A 17,540-nucleotide genomic window follows, 5' to 3' on the forward strand; every position below is an offset into this window, starting at 1 on the left:
GGTCTGGATTAGGTCTGGATTAGGTCTGGGATTTGCCCTCTTCAGTCTCATACTTTCGCAATCTTCACAAACTTCTTGAACAGATCCTGGGTTTGTTCTGGTTTGGGTCACATAGTAATGTGGTACCACCCAGAAACAGTCGACTAAACCTGGTCACGATCAATATTTTAGAGGATAACGCATGTTAGGTCAAGGTTAGGTCTGGGATTTGCTCCCATCAGGCTCATACTTTCGCATATTTCTCATACCTGATGGCCAGATTCTGAGCTTTTTCTGGTTTGGATCACGTAGTAATGTGGTACCACACTGAAACAGTCGATTAAACATGGTTTTGATGAATATTTTAGAGGATAACGCATGTTAGGTCTGGATTAGGTCTGAATTAGGTCTGGGATTTGCCCCCATCAGTCTCATACTTCCACATTCTTCACATACCTCTTGAACAGATCCTGGGTTTTTTCTGGTTTGGATCACATAGTAGTGTGGTACCACACTGAAACAGTCGATTAAACATGGTTTTGATCAATAGTTTAGAGGATAACACATGTTAGGTCAGAGTTGGGTCTAGGATTTGCCCTCATCAGGCTCATACTTTCGCATATTTCTCTTAGTTGTTAGCCAGATCCTTTGCTCTTTCTGGTTGGGATCACACAGTAATGTGGTTCCACACTGAAACAGTCCATTAAACCTGGTTTCGATCGATATTTTAGAGGATATCGCATGTTAAGTCTAGGTTAAGCCTGGGATTTGCCCTCATCAGGGTCATACTTTCGCATACTTCTCATACTTGTTGGCCTGATCCTGGGCTTTTTCTGGTTTGGATCACGTAGTAATGTGGTACCAGACTGAAACAGTCGACTAGACCTGGTCACGGTCAGTATGTTAGAGGATAACGCATGTTAGGTCTGGATTAGGTCTGGGATTTGCCCTCATCAGTCTCATACTTCCGCATTCTTCACATACTTCTTGATCAGATCCTGGGTTTTTTCTGGTTTGGATCACATATTAGTATGGTACCTGACTGAAACAATCGATTAAACATGGTTTCGATCAATATTTTAGAGGATAACACATGTTAGGTCAGAGTTGGGTCTAGGATTTGCCCTCATCAGGCTCATACTTTCGCATATTTCTCTTAGTTGTTAGCCAGATCCTTTGCTCTTTCTGGTTTGGATCACATTGAAATGTGGGACCACACAGAAACAGTCAATTAAACCTGGTTTCGATCAATATTTTAGAGGATAACGCATGTTAGGTCTAGGTGAGGCCTTGAATTTGCCCTCATCAGACTCATAATTTTGCATTCTTAACATACTTTTTGAACAGATCCCATGTTTTTTCTGGTTTGGATCACGTAGAAATTTGGTACCACACTGAAACAGTCAATTAAACCTGGTTTCGATCAATATTTTAGAGGATAACGCATGTTAGGTCTGGATTAGATCTGGATTAGGTCTGGGATTTGCACTCTTCAGTCTCATACATTCGCAATCTTCACAAACTTCTTGAACAGATCCTGGGTTTGTTCTGGTTTGGGTCACATAGTAATGCGGTACCACCCAGAAACAGTCGACTAAACGTGGTCACGATCAATATTTTAGAGGATAACGCATGTTAGGTCTAGGTTAGGTCTGCGATTTGCTCTCATCAGGCTCATACTTTCGCATATTTCTCATACTCGATGGCCAGATTCTGGGTTTTTTCTGGTTTTGATCGCGTAGTAATGTGGTACCACACTGAAACAGTCGACTAAAGCTGGTCTCGATCAGTATTTTCGAGGATAACGCATGTTAGGTCTGGATTAGGTCTGGATTAGGTCTGGGATTTGCCCTCATCAGTCTCATACTTCCGCATTCTTCAGATACTTCTTGAACAGATCCTGGGTTTTTTCTTGTTTGGATCACATAGTAGCGTGGTACCACACTGAAACAGTCGATTAAACATGGTTTCGATCAATATTTTAGAGGATAACGCATGTTAGGTCTAGGTTAGGCCTTGAATTTGCCCTCATCAGACTCATAATTTCGCATTCTTCACATACTTGTTGAACAGATCCCATGTTTTTTCTGGTTTGGATCACGTAGAAATGTGGTACCACACTGAGACAGTCGACTAAACCTGGTCACGATCAATATTTTAGAGGATAGCGCATGTTAGGTCTATGTTAGGTCTGGGATTTGCCCTCATCAGGCTCATACTTTCGCAATCTTCACAAACTTCTTGAACAGATCCTGGGTTTGTTCTGGTTTGGATCACATAGTAATGTGGTACCACACTGAAACAGTCGACTAAACCTGGTCTCGATCAGTATTTTGGAGGATAACGCATGTTAGGTCTGGATTAGGTCTGGGATTTGACCTCATCAGGGTCATACTTTCGCATACTTCTCATACTTCTTGGCCTGATCCTGGGCTTTTTCTGGTTTGAATCCCATAGAAATGTGGTACCACACTGAAACAGTCAATTAAACCTGGTTTCGATCAATATTTTAGAGGATAACGCATGTTAGGTATAGGTTAGGTCTGTGATATGCTCTCATGAGGCTCATACTTTCGCTTATTTCTCATACTTGATGGCCAGATTCTGGGCTTTTTCTGGTTGGGATCACACAGTAATGTGGTTCCACACTCAAACAGTCCATTAAACCTGGTTTCGATCGATATTTTAGAGGATATCGCATGTTAGCTCTAGGTTAAGCCTGGGATTTGCCCTCATGAGGGTCATACTTTCACATTTTTCGCATACTTGTTGGCCAGATCTCGGGCATTTTCAGGTTTGGATCACGCGGTAATGTGGTATCACACTGAACCAGTCCATTAACCCTGGTCTCGATCAATATTTTAGAGGATAACTCATGTTAGGTCAGAGTTGGGTCTAGGATTTGCCCTCATCAGGCTCATACTTTCGCATATTTCTCTTACTTGTTAGCCAGATCCTTTGCTCTTTCTGGTTTGGATCACATAGAAATGTGGTACCACACTGAAACAGTCAATTAATCCTGGTTTCGATCAATATTTTAGAGGATAACGCATGTTAGGTCTAGGTGAGGCCTTGAATTTGCCCACATCAGACTCATAATTTCGCATTCTTCACATACTTGTTGAACAGGTTCTGGGATTTTTCAGCTTTGGATCACGTAGTAATGTGGTACCACACTGAAAAAGACGATTAAACCTGGTTCCGATCAATATTTTTGAGGATAACGCATGCTAGGTCTATGCTAGGTGGGGGATTTGCTCGCATCAGGCTCATACCTTCGCTTATTTCTCATACTTGATGGCCAGATTCTGGGCTTGTTCTGGTTGGGATCACACAGTAATGTGGTTCCACACTGAAACAGTCCATTAAACCTGGTTTCGATCGATATTTTAGAGGATATCGCATGTTAAGTCTAGGTTAAGCCTGGGATTTGCCCTCATCAGGGTCATACTTTCGCATACTTCTCATACTTGTTGGCCTGATCCTGGGCTTTTTCTGGTTTGGATCACGTAGTAATGTGGTACCAGACTGAAACAGTCGACTAGACCTGGTCACGGTCAGTATGTTAGAGGATAACGCATGTTAGGTCTGGATTAGGTCTGGGATTTGCCCTCATCAGTCTCATACTTCCGCATTCTTCACATACTTCTTGATCAGATCCTGGGTTTTTTCTGGTTTGGATCACATAGTAGTATGGTACCTCACTGAAACAATCGATTAAACATGGTTTCGATCAATATTTTAGATGATAACTCATGTTAGGTTAGAGTTGGGTCTAGGATTTGCCCTCATCAGGCTCATACTTTCGCATACTTCTCATACTTGATGGCCAGATTCTGGGCTTTTTCTGGTTTGGATCACGTAGTAATGTGGTACCACACTGAAACAGTCGATTAAACATGGTTTTGATCAATATTTTGGAGGATAACGCATGCTAGGTCTGGATTAGGTCTGGATTAGGTCTGGGATTTGCCCTCTTCAGTCTCATACTTTCGCAATCTTCACAAACTTCTTGAACAGATCCTGGGTTTGTTCTGGTTTGGGTCACATAGTAATGTGGTACCACCCAGAAACAGTCGACTAAACCTGGTCACGATCAATATTTTAGAGGATAACGCATGTTAGGTCAAGGTTAGGTCTGGGATTTGCTCCCATCAGGCTCATACTTTCGCATATTTCTCATACCTGATGGCCTGATTCTGAGCTTTTTCTGGTTTGGATCACGTAGTAATGTGGTACCACACTGAAACAGTCGATTAAACATGGTTTCGATCAATATTTTAGAGGATAACGCATGTTAGGTCTGGATTAGGTCTGAATTAGGTCTGGGATTTGCCCCCATCGGTCTCATACTTCCACATTCTTCACATACCTCTTGAACAGATCCTGGGTTTTTTCTGGTTTGGATCACATAGTAGTGTGGTACCACACTGAAACAGTCGATTAAACATGGTTTTGATCAATAGTTTAGGGGATAACACATGTTAGGTCAGAGTTGGGTCTAGGATTTGCCCTCATCAGGCTCATACTTTCGCATATTTCTCTTAGTTGTTAGCCAGATCCTTTGCTTTTTCTGGTTTGGATCACGTAGTAATGTGGTACCACACTGAAACAGTCAATTAAACCTGGTTTCGATCAATATTTTAGGGGATAACGCATGTTAGGTCTGGATTAGATCTGGATTAGGTCTGGGATTTGCCCTCACCAGGCTCATACTTTCGCATTCTTCACATACCTCTTGAACAGATCCTGGGTTTTTTCTGGTTTGGATCACATAGTAGTGTGGTACCACACTGAAACAGTCGATTAAACATGGTTTTGATCAATAGTTTAGGGGATAACACATGTTAGGTCAGTGTTGGGTCTAGGATTTGCCCTCATCAGGCTCACACTTTCGCATATTTCTCTTAGTTGTTAGCCAGATCCTTTGCTCTTTCTGGTTTGAATCACATAGAAATGTGGTACCACACTGAAACAGTCAACTAAACCTGGTTTCGATCAATATTTTAGAGGATAACGCATGTTAGGTATAGGTTAGGTCTGTGATATGCTCTCATCAGGCTCATACTTTCGCTTATTTCTCATACTTGTTGGCCAGATCTCGGGCATTTTCAGGTTTGGATCACGCGGTAATGTGGTATCACACTGAACCAGTCCATTAACCCTGGTCTCGATCAATATTTTAGAGGATAACTCATGTTAGGTCAGAGTTGGGTCTAGGATTTGCCCTCATCAGGCTCATACTTTCGCATATTTCTCTTAGATGTTAGCCAGATCCTTTGCTCTTTCTGGTTTGGATCACATAGAAATGTGGTACCACACTGAAACAGTCAATTAAACCTGGTTTCGATCAATATTTTAGAGGATAACGCATGTTAGGTCTAGGTGAGGCCTTGAATTTGCCCTCATCAGACTCATTATTTCGCATTCTTCACATACTTGTTGAACAGATCCCATGATTTTTCTGGTTTGGATCACGTAGAAATGTGGTACCACACTGAAACAGTCAATTAAACCAGGTTTCGATCAATATTTTAGAGGATAACGCATGTTAGGTCTGGATTAGGTCTGGATTAGGTCGGGGATTTGCCCTCTTCAGTCTCATACTTTCGCATACTTCTCATACTTGTTGGCCTGATCCTGGGCTTTTTCTGGTTTGGATCACGTAGTAATGTGGTACCAGACTGAAACAGTCGACTAAACCTGGTCACGATCAGTATGTTAGAGGATAACGCATGTTAGGTCTGGATTAGGTCTGGGATTTGCCCTCATCAGTCTCATACTTCCGCATTCTTCACATACTTCTTGATCAGATCCTGGGTTTTTTCTGGTTTGGATCACATAGTAGTGTGGTACCTCACTGAAACAGTCGATTAAACATGGTTTTGATCAATATTTTAGAGGATAACTCTTGTTAGGTCAGAGTTGGGTCTAGGATTTGCCCTCATCAGTCTCATACTTCCGCATTCTTCACATACTTCTTGATCAGATCCTGGGGTTTTTCTGGTTTGGATCACATAGTAGTGTGGTACCTCACTGAAACAGTCGATGAAACCTGGTCTCGATCAATATTTTAGAGGATAGCGCAAGTGAGGTCTGGAATAGGTCTGGGATTTGCCTTCCTGAGGCTCATACTTTCGCATTTTTCACATACATGTTGAACAGATCCTGGGTTTTTTCTGGTTTAGATCACACAGTAGTGTGGCACCACACTGAAACAGTCGATTAAACATGGTTTCGATCGATATTTTAGAGGATAACTCATGTTAGGTCAGAGTTGGGTCTAGGATTTGCCCTCATCAGGCTCATACTTTCGCATATTTCTCTTAGATGTTAGCCAGATCCTTCGCTCTTTCTGGTTTGGATCACATAGAAATGTGGTACCACACTGAAACAGTCAATTAAACCTGGTTTCGATCAATATTTTAGAGGATAACGCATGTCAGGTCTAGGTGAGGCCTTGAATTTGCCCTCATCAGACTCATAATTTCGCATTCTTCACATACTTGTTGAACAGATCCCATGATTTTTCTGGTTTGGATCACGTAGAAATGTGGTACCACACTGAAACAGTCAATTAAACCAGGTTTCGATCAATATTTTAGAGGATAACGCATGTTAGGTCTGGATTAGGTCTGGATTAGGTCTGGGATTTGCCCTCTTCAGTCTCATACTTCCGCATTCTTCACATACTTCTTGATCAGATCCTGGGTTTTTTCTGGTTTGGATCACATAGTAGTGTGGTACCTCACTGAAACAGTCGATCAAACATGGTTTTGATCAATATTTTAGAGGATAACTCATGTTAGGTCAGAGTTGGGTCTAGGATTTGCCCTCATCAGGCTCATACTATCGCATATTTCTCTTACTTGTTAGCCAGATCCTTTGCTCTTTCTGGTTTGGATCACATAGAAATGTGGGACCACACAGAAACTGTCAAGTAAACCTGGTTTCGATCAATATTTTAGAGGATAACGCATGTTAGGTCAAGGTTAGGTCTGGGATTTGCTCTCATCAGGCTCATACTTTAGCATATTTCTCATACTTGATGGCCAGATTCTGGGCTTTTTCTGGTTTTGATCACGTAGTAATGTGGTACCACACTGAAACAGTCGACTAAACCTGCTCTCGATCAGTATTTTAGAGGATAACGCATGTTAGGTCTGGATTAGGTCTGGATTAGGTCTGGGATTTGCCCTCATCAGTCTCATACTTCCGCATTCTTCACATACTTCTTGAACAGACCCTGGGTTTTTTCTGGTTTGGATCACATAGTAGTGGTACCACACTGAAACAGTCAATTAAACCTGGTTCGATCAATATTTCAGAGGATAACGCATGTTAGGTCTAGGTTAGGCCTTGAATTTGCCCTCATCAGACTCATAATTTCGCATTCCTCACATTCTCGTTGAACAGAGCCCATGTTTTTTCTGGTTTGGATCACGTAGAAATGTGGTACCACACTGAAACAGTCGACTAAATCTGGTCTCGATCAGTATTTTCGAGGATAACGCATGTTAGGCCTGGATTAGGTCTGGATTAGGTCTGGGATTTGCCCTCATCAGTCTCATACTTCCGCATTCTTCAGATACTTCTTGAACAGATCCTGGGTTTTTTCTTGTTTGGATCACATAGTAGCGTGGTACCACACTGAAACAGTCGATTAAACATGGTTTCGATCAATATTTTAGAGGATAACGCATGTTAGGTCTAGGTTAGGCCTTGAATTTGCCCTCATCAGACTCATAATTTCGCATTCCTCACATTCTTGTTGAACAGATCCCATGTTTTTTCTGGTTTGGATCAGGTAGAAATGTGGTACCACACTGAAACAGTCAATTAAATCTGGTTTCGATCAATATTTTAGAGGATAACTCATGTTAGAACAGAGTTGGGTCTAGGATTTGCCCTCATCAGGCGCATACTTTCGCATATTTCTCTTACTTGTTAGCCAGATCCTTTGCTCTTTCTTGTTTGGATCACATAGAAATGTGGTACCACACTGAAACAGTCAATTAAACCTGGTTTCCGTCAATATTTTAGAGGATAACGCATGTTAGGTCTGGATTAGGTCTGGATTAGGTCTGGGATTTGCCCACTTCAGTCTCATACTTTCGCATTCTTCACAAACTTCTTGAACAGATCCTGGGTTTGTTCTGGTTTGGATCACATAGTAATGTGGTACCACCCAGAAACAGTCGACTAAACGTAGTCACGATCAATATTTTAGAGGATAACGCATGTTAGGTCTAGGTTAGGTCTGGGATTTGCCCTCATCAGACTCATAATTTCGCATTCTTCACATACTTCTTGAACAGATCCTGGGTTTGTTCTGGTTTGGATCACGTAGTAATGTGGTACCACACTGAAACAGTCGACTAAACCTGGTCTCGATCAGTATTTTAGAGGATAACGCATGTTAGGTCTGGATTAGGTCTGGGATTTGACCTCATCAGGGTCATACTTTCGCATACTTCTCATACTTCTTGGCCTGATCCTGGGCTTTTTCTGGTTTGGATCACGTAGTAATGTGGTACCAGACTGAAACAGTGGACTAAACCTGGTCACGATCAGTATTTTAGAGGATAACGCATGTTAGGTCTGGATTAGATCTGGATTAGGTCTGGGATTTGCCCTCATCAGTCTCATACTTCCGCATTCTTCACATACTTCTTGATCAGATCCTGGGTTTTTTCTGGTTTGGATCACATAGTAGTGTGGTACCACCCAGAAACTGTCGATTAAACCAGGTTTCGATCAATATTTTAGATGATAACGCCTGTTAGGGCTAGGTTAGGCCTGGGATTTGCCCTCACCTGGCTCATACTTTCGCATTCTTCACATACATGTTCAACAGATCCTGGGATTTTTCTGCTTTGGATCACGTAGTAATGTGGTACCACACTGAAAGAGACGATTAAACCTGGTTCCGATCAATATTTTAGAGGATAACTCATGTTAGGTCAGAGTTGGGTCTAGGATTTGCCCTCATCAGGCTCATACTTTCGCATATTTCTCTTAGTTGTTAGCCAGATCCTTTGCTCTTTCTGGTTTGAATCACATAGAAATGTGGTACCACACTGAAACAGTCAATTAAACCTGGTTTCGATCAATATTTTAGAGGATAACGCATGTTAGGTCTAGGTTAGGTCTGTGATATGCTCTCATCAGGCTCATACCTTCGCTTATTTCTCATACTTGATGGCCAGATTCTGGGCTTTTTCTGGTTGGGATCACACAGTAATGTGGTTCCACACTGAAACAGTCCATTAAACCTGGTTTCGATCGATATTTTAGAGGATATCGCATGTTAAGTCTAGGTTAAGCCTGGGATTTGCCCTCATCAGGGTCATACTTTCGCATACTTCTCATACTTGTTGGCCTGATCCTGGGCTTTTTCTGGTTTGGATCACGTAGTAATGTGGTACCATACTGAAACAGTCGATTAAACATGGTTTTAATCAATATTTTAGAGGATAACTCATGTTAGGTCAGAGTTGGGTCTAGGATTTGCCGTCATCAGGCTCATACTTTCGCATGTTTCTCTTAGTTGTTAGCCAGATCCTTTGCTCTTTCTGGTTTGGATCATATAGAAATGTGGTACCACACTGAAACAGTCAATTAATCCTGGTGTCGATCAATATTTTAGAGGATAACGCATGTTAGGTCTAGGTGAGGCCTTGAATTTGTCCACATCAGACTCATAATTTCGCATTCTTCACATACTTGTTGAACAGGTCCTGGGATTTTTCAGCTTTGGATCAGGTAGTAATGTGGTACCACACTGAAAAAGACGATTAAACCTGGTTCCGATCAATATTTTTGAGGATAACGCATGCTAGGTCTATGTTAGGTGGGGGATTTGCTCGCATCAGGCTCATACCTTCGCTTATTTCTCATACTTGATGGCCAGATTCTGGGCTTGTTCTGGTTGGGATCACACAGTAATGTGGTTCCACACTGAAACAGTCCATTAAACCTGGTTTCGATTGATATTTTAGAGGATATCGCATGTTAAGTCTAGGTTAAGCCTGGGATTTGCCCTCATCAGTCTCATACTTCCGCATTCTTCACATACTTCTTGATCAGATCCTGGGTTTTTTCTGGTTTGGATCACATAGTAGTGTGGTACCTCACTGAAACAGTCGATTAAACATGGTTTTGATCAATATTTTAGAGGATAACTCTTGTTCGGTCAGAGTTGGGTCTAGGATTTGCCCTCATCAGTCTCATACTTCCGCATTCTTCACATACTTCTTGATCAGATCCTGGGTTTTTTCTGGTTTGGATCACATAGTAGTGTGGTACCTCACTGAAACAGTCGATTAAACATGGTTTTAATCAATATTTTAGAGGATAACTCATGTTGGGTCAGAGTTGGGTCTAGGATTTGCCCTCATCAGGCTCATACTTTCGCATATTTCTCTTAGTTGTTAGCCAGATCCTTTGCTCTTTCTGGTTTGGATCATATAGAAATGTGGTACCACACTGAAACAGTCAATTAATCCTGGTTTCGATCAATATTTTAGAGGATAACGCATGTTAGGTCTAGGTGAGGCCTTGAATTTGTCCACATCAGACTCATAATTTCGCATTCTTCACATACTTGTTGAACAGGTCCTGGGATTTTTCAGCTTTGGATCACGTAGTAATGTGGTACCGCACTGAAAAAGACGATTAAACCTGGTTCCGATCGATATTTTAGAGGATAATGCATGTTAGGTCTAGGTTAGGTCTGGGATTTGCACTCATCAGGCTCATACTTTCGCATATCTCTCATACTTGATGGCCAGACTCTGGTCTTTTTTTGGTTTGGATCACGTAGTAATGTGGTACCACACTGAAGCAATCCATTAAACCATGTTTCGATCAATATTTTAGAGGATGACGCATGTTAGGTCTATTTTAGGTCTGGGATTTGCTCTCATCAGGCTTATACATTCACATTTTCCGCATACTTGTTGGCCAGATCCCGGGCTTTTTCTCGTTTCAATCACGTGGTAATGTGGTATCGTACTGAAACAGTCCATTAAACCTGGTTTCGATCAATATTTTAGAGGATAACACATGTTAAGTCTGAGTTGGGTCTCGGATTTGTCCTCATCAAGCTCATACTTTCGCATATATCTCTTACTTGATGGCCAGATTCTGGGCTTTTTCTGGATTGGATCACGTAGTAATGTGGTACCACACCTGAAACAGTCGATTAAACCTGGGTTCGGTCGATATTTTAGAGGATAACGCATGTTAGGTCTATGTTAGGTCCGGGATTTACCCTCATCAGGCTCACACTTTCGCATTCTTCACATACCTGTTGAACAGATTCTGGGTTTTTTCTGGTTTGGATCACGTGGTAATGTGGTACCACACTGAACCAGTCAATTAAACCTAGTCTGGGTCAACATTTCAAAGGATAACTCATGTTAGGTCTAGGTTAGGTCTGGGATTTGCACTCATCAGGCTCATACTTTCGCATATTTCTCATACTTGATGGCCAGAATCTGGGCCTTTTTTGGTTTCGATCACGTAGTAATGCGGTACCACGCTGAAGCAGACCATTAAACCTGGTTTCGATCATTATTTTAGAGGATAACGCATGTTAGGTCTATGTTAGGTCCGGGATTTACCCTCATCAGGCTCACACTTTCGCATTCTTCACATACCTGTTGAACAGATCCTGGGTTTTTTCTGGTTTGGATCACGTAGGAATGTGGTACCACACTGAAACAGTCCATTAAACCTGGGGTTCGATCAATATTTTAGAGGATAACACATGTTAAGTCTGAGTTGGGTCTAGGATTTGCCCTCATCAGGCTCATACTTTCGCATATTTCTCATAGTTGATGGCCAGATCCTGGCCTTTTTCTGCTTTGGATCAGGTAGGAATGTGGTACCACACTGAAACAGTCCATTAAACCTGGGGTTCGATCAATATTTTAGCGGATAACACATGTTAAGTCTGAGTTGGGTCTAGGATTTGCCCTCATCAGGCTCATACTTTCGCATATTTCTCATACTTGATGGCCAGATCCTGGGCTTTTTCTGGTATGGACCACGTAGTAATATGGTACCACACTGAAACAGTCGACTAAACCTGGTCTCGACCAATATTTTAGAGGATAACGCATGTTAGGTCTGGATTAGGTCTGGGATTAGCCCTCATCAGGCTTATACTTTTGCATATTTCTCATACTTGATTGCCAGATTCTGGGCTTTTTTTGGTTTGGATCACGTACCAATGTGGTACCACACTGAAACTGTCCATTAAACCTGGTTTCGATCAATATTTTAGTTGATAACGCATGTTAGGTCTATGTTAGGTCTGGGATTAGCTCTCATCAGGCTTATACATTCACATTTTCCGCATACTTGTTGGCCAGATCCCGGGCTTTTTCTGGTTTGGATCACGTGGTAATGTGGTATCATACTGTAACAGTCCATTAAACCTGGTTTCGATCAATATTTTAGAGGATAACACATGTTAAGTCTGAGTTGGGTCTAGGATTTGCCCTCACCAGGCTCATACTTTCGCATATTTCTCATACTTGATGGCCAGATTCTGGGCTTTTTTTGGTTTGGATCACGTAGTAATGTGGTACTACACTGAAGCAGTCCAATAAACCAGGTTTCGATCAATATTTTAGACGATAACGCATGTTAGGTCTATTTTAGGTCTGGGGTTTGCTCTCATCAGGCTTATACATTCACATTTTCCGCATACTTGTTGGCCAGATCCCGGGCTTTTTCTCGTTTCGATCACGTGGTAATGTGGTGTCGTACTGAAACAGTCCATTAAACCTGGTTTCGATCAATATTTTAGAGGATAACACATGTTAAGTCTGAGTTGGGTCTCGGATTTGCCCTCATCAAGCTCATACTTTCGCATATATCTCTTACTTGATGGCCAGATTCTGGGCTTTTTCTGGATTGGATCACGTAGTAATCTGGTACCACACTGAAACAGTCGACTAAACCTGGTCTCGACCAATATTTTAGAGGATAACGCATGTTAGGTCTGGATTAGGTCTGGGATTAGCCCTCATCAGGCTCATACTTTCGCATATTTCTCATACTTGATGGCCAGATCCTGGGCTTTTTCTGGTTTGGATCACGTAGGAATGTGGTACCACACTGAAACAGTCCATTAAACCTGGTTTCGATCAATGTTTTAGAGGATAACACATGTTAAGTCTGAGTTGGGTCTAGGATTTGCCCTCCTCAGGCTCATACTTTCGCATATATCTCTTACTTGATGGCCAGATTCTGGGCTTTTTCTGGATTGAATCACGTAGTAATGTGGTACCACACCGAAACAGTCGACTAAGCCTGGTCACGATCAATATTTTAGTGGATAATGCATGTTAGGTCTGGATTATGTATGGGATTTGCCCTCATCAGTCTCATACTTTCGCATTCTTCACATACTTGTTGAACAGATCCTGGGTTTTTTCTGGTATGGATCACATAGTAGTGTGGTACCACACTGAAGCAGTCGATTAAAACTTGTTTCGATCGATATTTTAGAGGATAACGCATGTTAGGTCTGGATTAGGTCTGGGATTTTCCCTCATCAGGCTCATACTTTCGCATATTTCTCATACTTGATGGCCAGATCCTGGTCTTTTTCTGCTTTGGATCACGTAGTAATGTGGTACCACACCGAAAGAGTCGACTAAACCTGGTCACGATCAATATTTTTGAGGATAATGCATGTTAGGTCTAGGTTGGGTCTCGGATTTGCCCTCATCAAGCTCATACTTTCGCATATATCTCTTACTTCATGGTCAGATCCTGCGCTTTTTCTGGTTTGGGTCACGTAGTAATGGGGTACCACACTGAAACAGTCGATTAAACCTGGGTTCGATCGATATTTTAGAGGATAACGCATGTTAGGTCTAGGTTAGGTCTGGGATTTGCACTCATCGGGCTCATACTTTCGCATACTTCTCATACTTGATGGCCAGATTCTGGGCCTTTTTTGGTTTCGATCACGTAGTAATGCGGTACCACGCTGAAGCAGACCATTAAACCTGGTTTCGATCAATATTTTAGAGGATAACGCATGTTAGGTCTATGTTAGGTCCGGGATTTACCCTCATCAGGCTCACACTTTCGCATTCTTCACATACCTGTTGAATAGATCCTGGGTTTTTTCTGGTTTGGATCACGTGGTAATGTGGTACCACACTGAAACAGTCAATTAAACCTAGTCTGGGTCAACATTTCAAAGGATAACTCATGTTAGGTCTAGGTTAGGTCTGGGATTTGCTCTCATCAGGCTCATACTTACGCATGTTTCTCATACTTGATGGCCAGATTCTGGGCTTTTTCTGGTTTGGATCACGTAGGAATGTGGTACCACACTGAAACAGTCCATTAAACCTGGGTTCGATCGATATTTTAGAGGATATCGCATGTTAGGTCTTGGTTAGGTCTGGGATTTGCTACCATCATGCTCATAGTTTCGCATATTTCTCATACTTGTTGGCCAGATTCTGGTCGTTTTTTGGTTTGGATCACGTAGTAATGTGGTACCACACTGAAACAGTCCATTAAACCTGGTTTCGATCAAAATTTTAGAGGATAATGCATGTTAGGTCTATGTTAGGTCCGGGATTTACCCTCATCAGGCTCACACTTTCGCATTCTTCACATACCTGTTGAATAGATCCTGGGTTTTTTCTGGTTTGGATCACGTGGTAATGTGGTACCACACTGAAACAGTCAATTAAACCTAGTCTGGGTCAACATTTCAAAGGATAACTCATGTTAGGTCTGTGTTAGGGTTGGGATTTGCACTCATCAGGCTCATACTTTCGCATATTTCTCATACTTGATGGCCAGATTCTGGTCTTTTTCTGGATTGGATCACGTAGTAATGTGGTACCACACTGAAACAGTCGACTAAGCCTGGTCAGGATCAATATTTTAATCGATAACGCATGTTAGGTCTGGATTAGGTATGGGATTTGCCCTCATCAGTCTCATACTTTCGCTTTCTTCACATACTTGTTGAACAGATCCTGGGTTTTTTCTGGTATGGATCACATAGTAGTGTGGTAAGACACTGAAACAGTCGATTAAACCTTGTTTCGATCGATATTTTAGAGGATATCGCATGTTAGGTCTTGGTTAGGTCTGGGATTTTCTCTCATCAGGGACATACTTTCGCATATTTCTCATACTTGTTGGCCAGATTCTGGTCGTTTTTTGGTTTGGATCACGTAGTAATGTGGTACCACACTGAAACAGTCCATTAAACCTGGTTTCGATCAAAATTTTAGAGGATAATGCATGTTAGGTCTGTGTTAGGTCTGGGATTTGACTTCATCAGGGTCATATTTTCGCAGATTTAACATACATGTTGACCTGATCGAGGGGTTCTTTCTGGTTTGGATCACGTAGAAATGTGGTACCACACTGAAACAGTCAATTAAACCTGGTTTCGATGAACATTTTGGAGGATAACGCATGTTAGGTCTAGGTTAGGCCTTGGATTTGCCCTCATCAGGCTCACACTTTCGCATTCTTCACATACCTGTTGAACAGATCCTGGGTTTTTTCTGGTTTGGATCACGTGGTAATGTGGTACCACACTGAAACAGCCAATTAAACCTGTTTTCGATGAATATTTTGGAGGATAACGCATGTTAGGTCTAGGTTAGGCCTGGGATTTGCCCTCATCAGGCTCACACTTTCGCATTCTTCACATACCTGTTGAACAGATCCTGGGTTTTTTCTGGTTTGGATCACGTGGTAATGTGGTACCACACTGAAACAGTCAATTAAACCTAGTCTGGGTCAACATTTCAAAGGATAACTCATGTTAGGTCTAGGTTAGGTCTGGGATTTGCTCTCATCAGGCTCATACTTTCGCATGTTTCTCATACTTGATGGCCAGATTCTGGGCTTTTTCTGGTTTGGATCACGTAGGAATGTGGTACCACACTGAAACAGTCCATTAAACCTGGTTTCGATCAATATTTTAGAGGATAACACATGTTAAGTCTGAGTAGGGTCTAGGATTTGCCCTCCTCAGGCTCATACTTTCGCATATATCTCTTACTTGATGGCCAGATTCTGGGCTTTTTCTGGATTGAATCACGTAGTAATGTGGTACCACACCGAAACAGTCGACTAAGCCTGGTCACGATCAATATTTTAGTGGATAATGCATGTTAGGTCTGGATTATGTATGGGATTTGCCCTCATTAGTGTCATACTTTCGCATTCTTCACATACTTGTTGAACAGATCCTGGGTTTTTTCTGGTATGGATCACATAGTAGTGTGGTAAGACACTGAAACAGTCGATTAAACCTTGTTTCGATCGATATTTTAGAGGATAACGCATGTTAGGTCTGGATTAGGTCTGGGATTTTCCCTCATCAGGCTCATACTTTCGCATATTTCTCATACTTGATGGCCAGATCCTGGCCTTTTTCTGCTTTGGATCACGTAGGAATGTGGTACCACACTGAAACAGTCCATTAAACCTGGTTTCGATTAATATTTTAGAGGATAACACATGTTAAGTCTGAGTTGGGTCTAGGAGTTGCCCTCCTCAGGCTTATACTTTCGCATATATCTCTTACTTCATGGCCAGATTCTGGGCTCTTTCTGGATTGGATCACGTAGTAATGTGGTACCGCACCGAAACAGTCGACTAAACCTGGGCACGATCAATATCTTAGAGGATAACGCATGTCAGGTCTAGGTTAGGTCTGGGATTTGCTCTCATCGTGCTCATACTTTCGCATATTTCTCATGCTTGCTGGCCAGATCCTGGGCTTTCTCTGGTTTGGATCACGTAGTTATGTGGTACCACACTGAAACTGTCAAATTAAACCCGGTCTCGATCAATATTTTAGAGGATAACACATGTTAGGTCTAGGTTAGGTCTGGGATTTGCACTCATCTGGCTCATACTTTCGCATATTTCTCATACTTGATGGCTAGATTCTGGGCTTTTTTTGGATTTGATCACGTAGTAATGTGGTACCACACTGAAACAGTCGACTAAACCTGGTCTCGATCAATATTTTAGAGGATAACGCATGTTAGGTCTATGTTAGGTCTGGGATTTGCTCTCATCAGGCTCATACATTCACACTTTCCGCAAACTTGTTGGCCAGATCCCGGGCTTTTTCAGGTTTGGATCACGTGGTAATGTGGTATCACACTGAAACAGTCGACTAAACCTGGTCTCGATCAAAATTTTGGAGGATAACGCATGTTAGGTCTGGATTAGGTCTGGGATTTTCCCTCATTAGGGTCATACTTTCGCATATTTCTCATACTTGTTAGCCAGATTCTGGTCTTTTTTTGGTTTGGATCACGTAGTAATGTGGTACCACACTGAAACAGTCCATTAAACCTGGTTTCGATCAAAATTTTAGAGGATAATGCATGTTATGTCTGTGTTAGGTCTGGGATTTGACTTCATCAGGGTCATATTTTCGCAGTTTTAACATACATGTTGACCTGATCGAGGGGTTCTTTCTGGTTTGGATCACGTAGAAATGTGGTACCACACTGAAACAGTCCATTAAACCTGGGTTC

This window comes from Colletes latitarsis, chromosome 1 (assembly GCF_051014445.1).
Source record: "Colletes latitarsis isolate SP2378_abdomen chromosome 1, iyColLati1, whole genome shotgun sequence".
In the NCBI taxonomy this organism is placed as follows: Eukaryota; Metazoa; Arthropoda; class Insecta; order Hymenoptera; family Colletidae; genus Colletes; species Colletes latitarsis.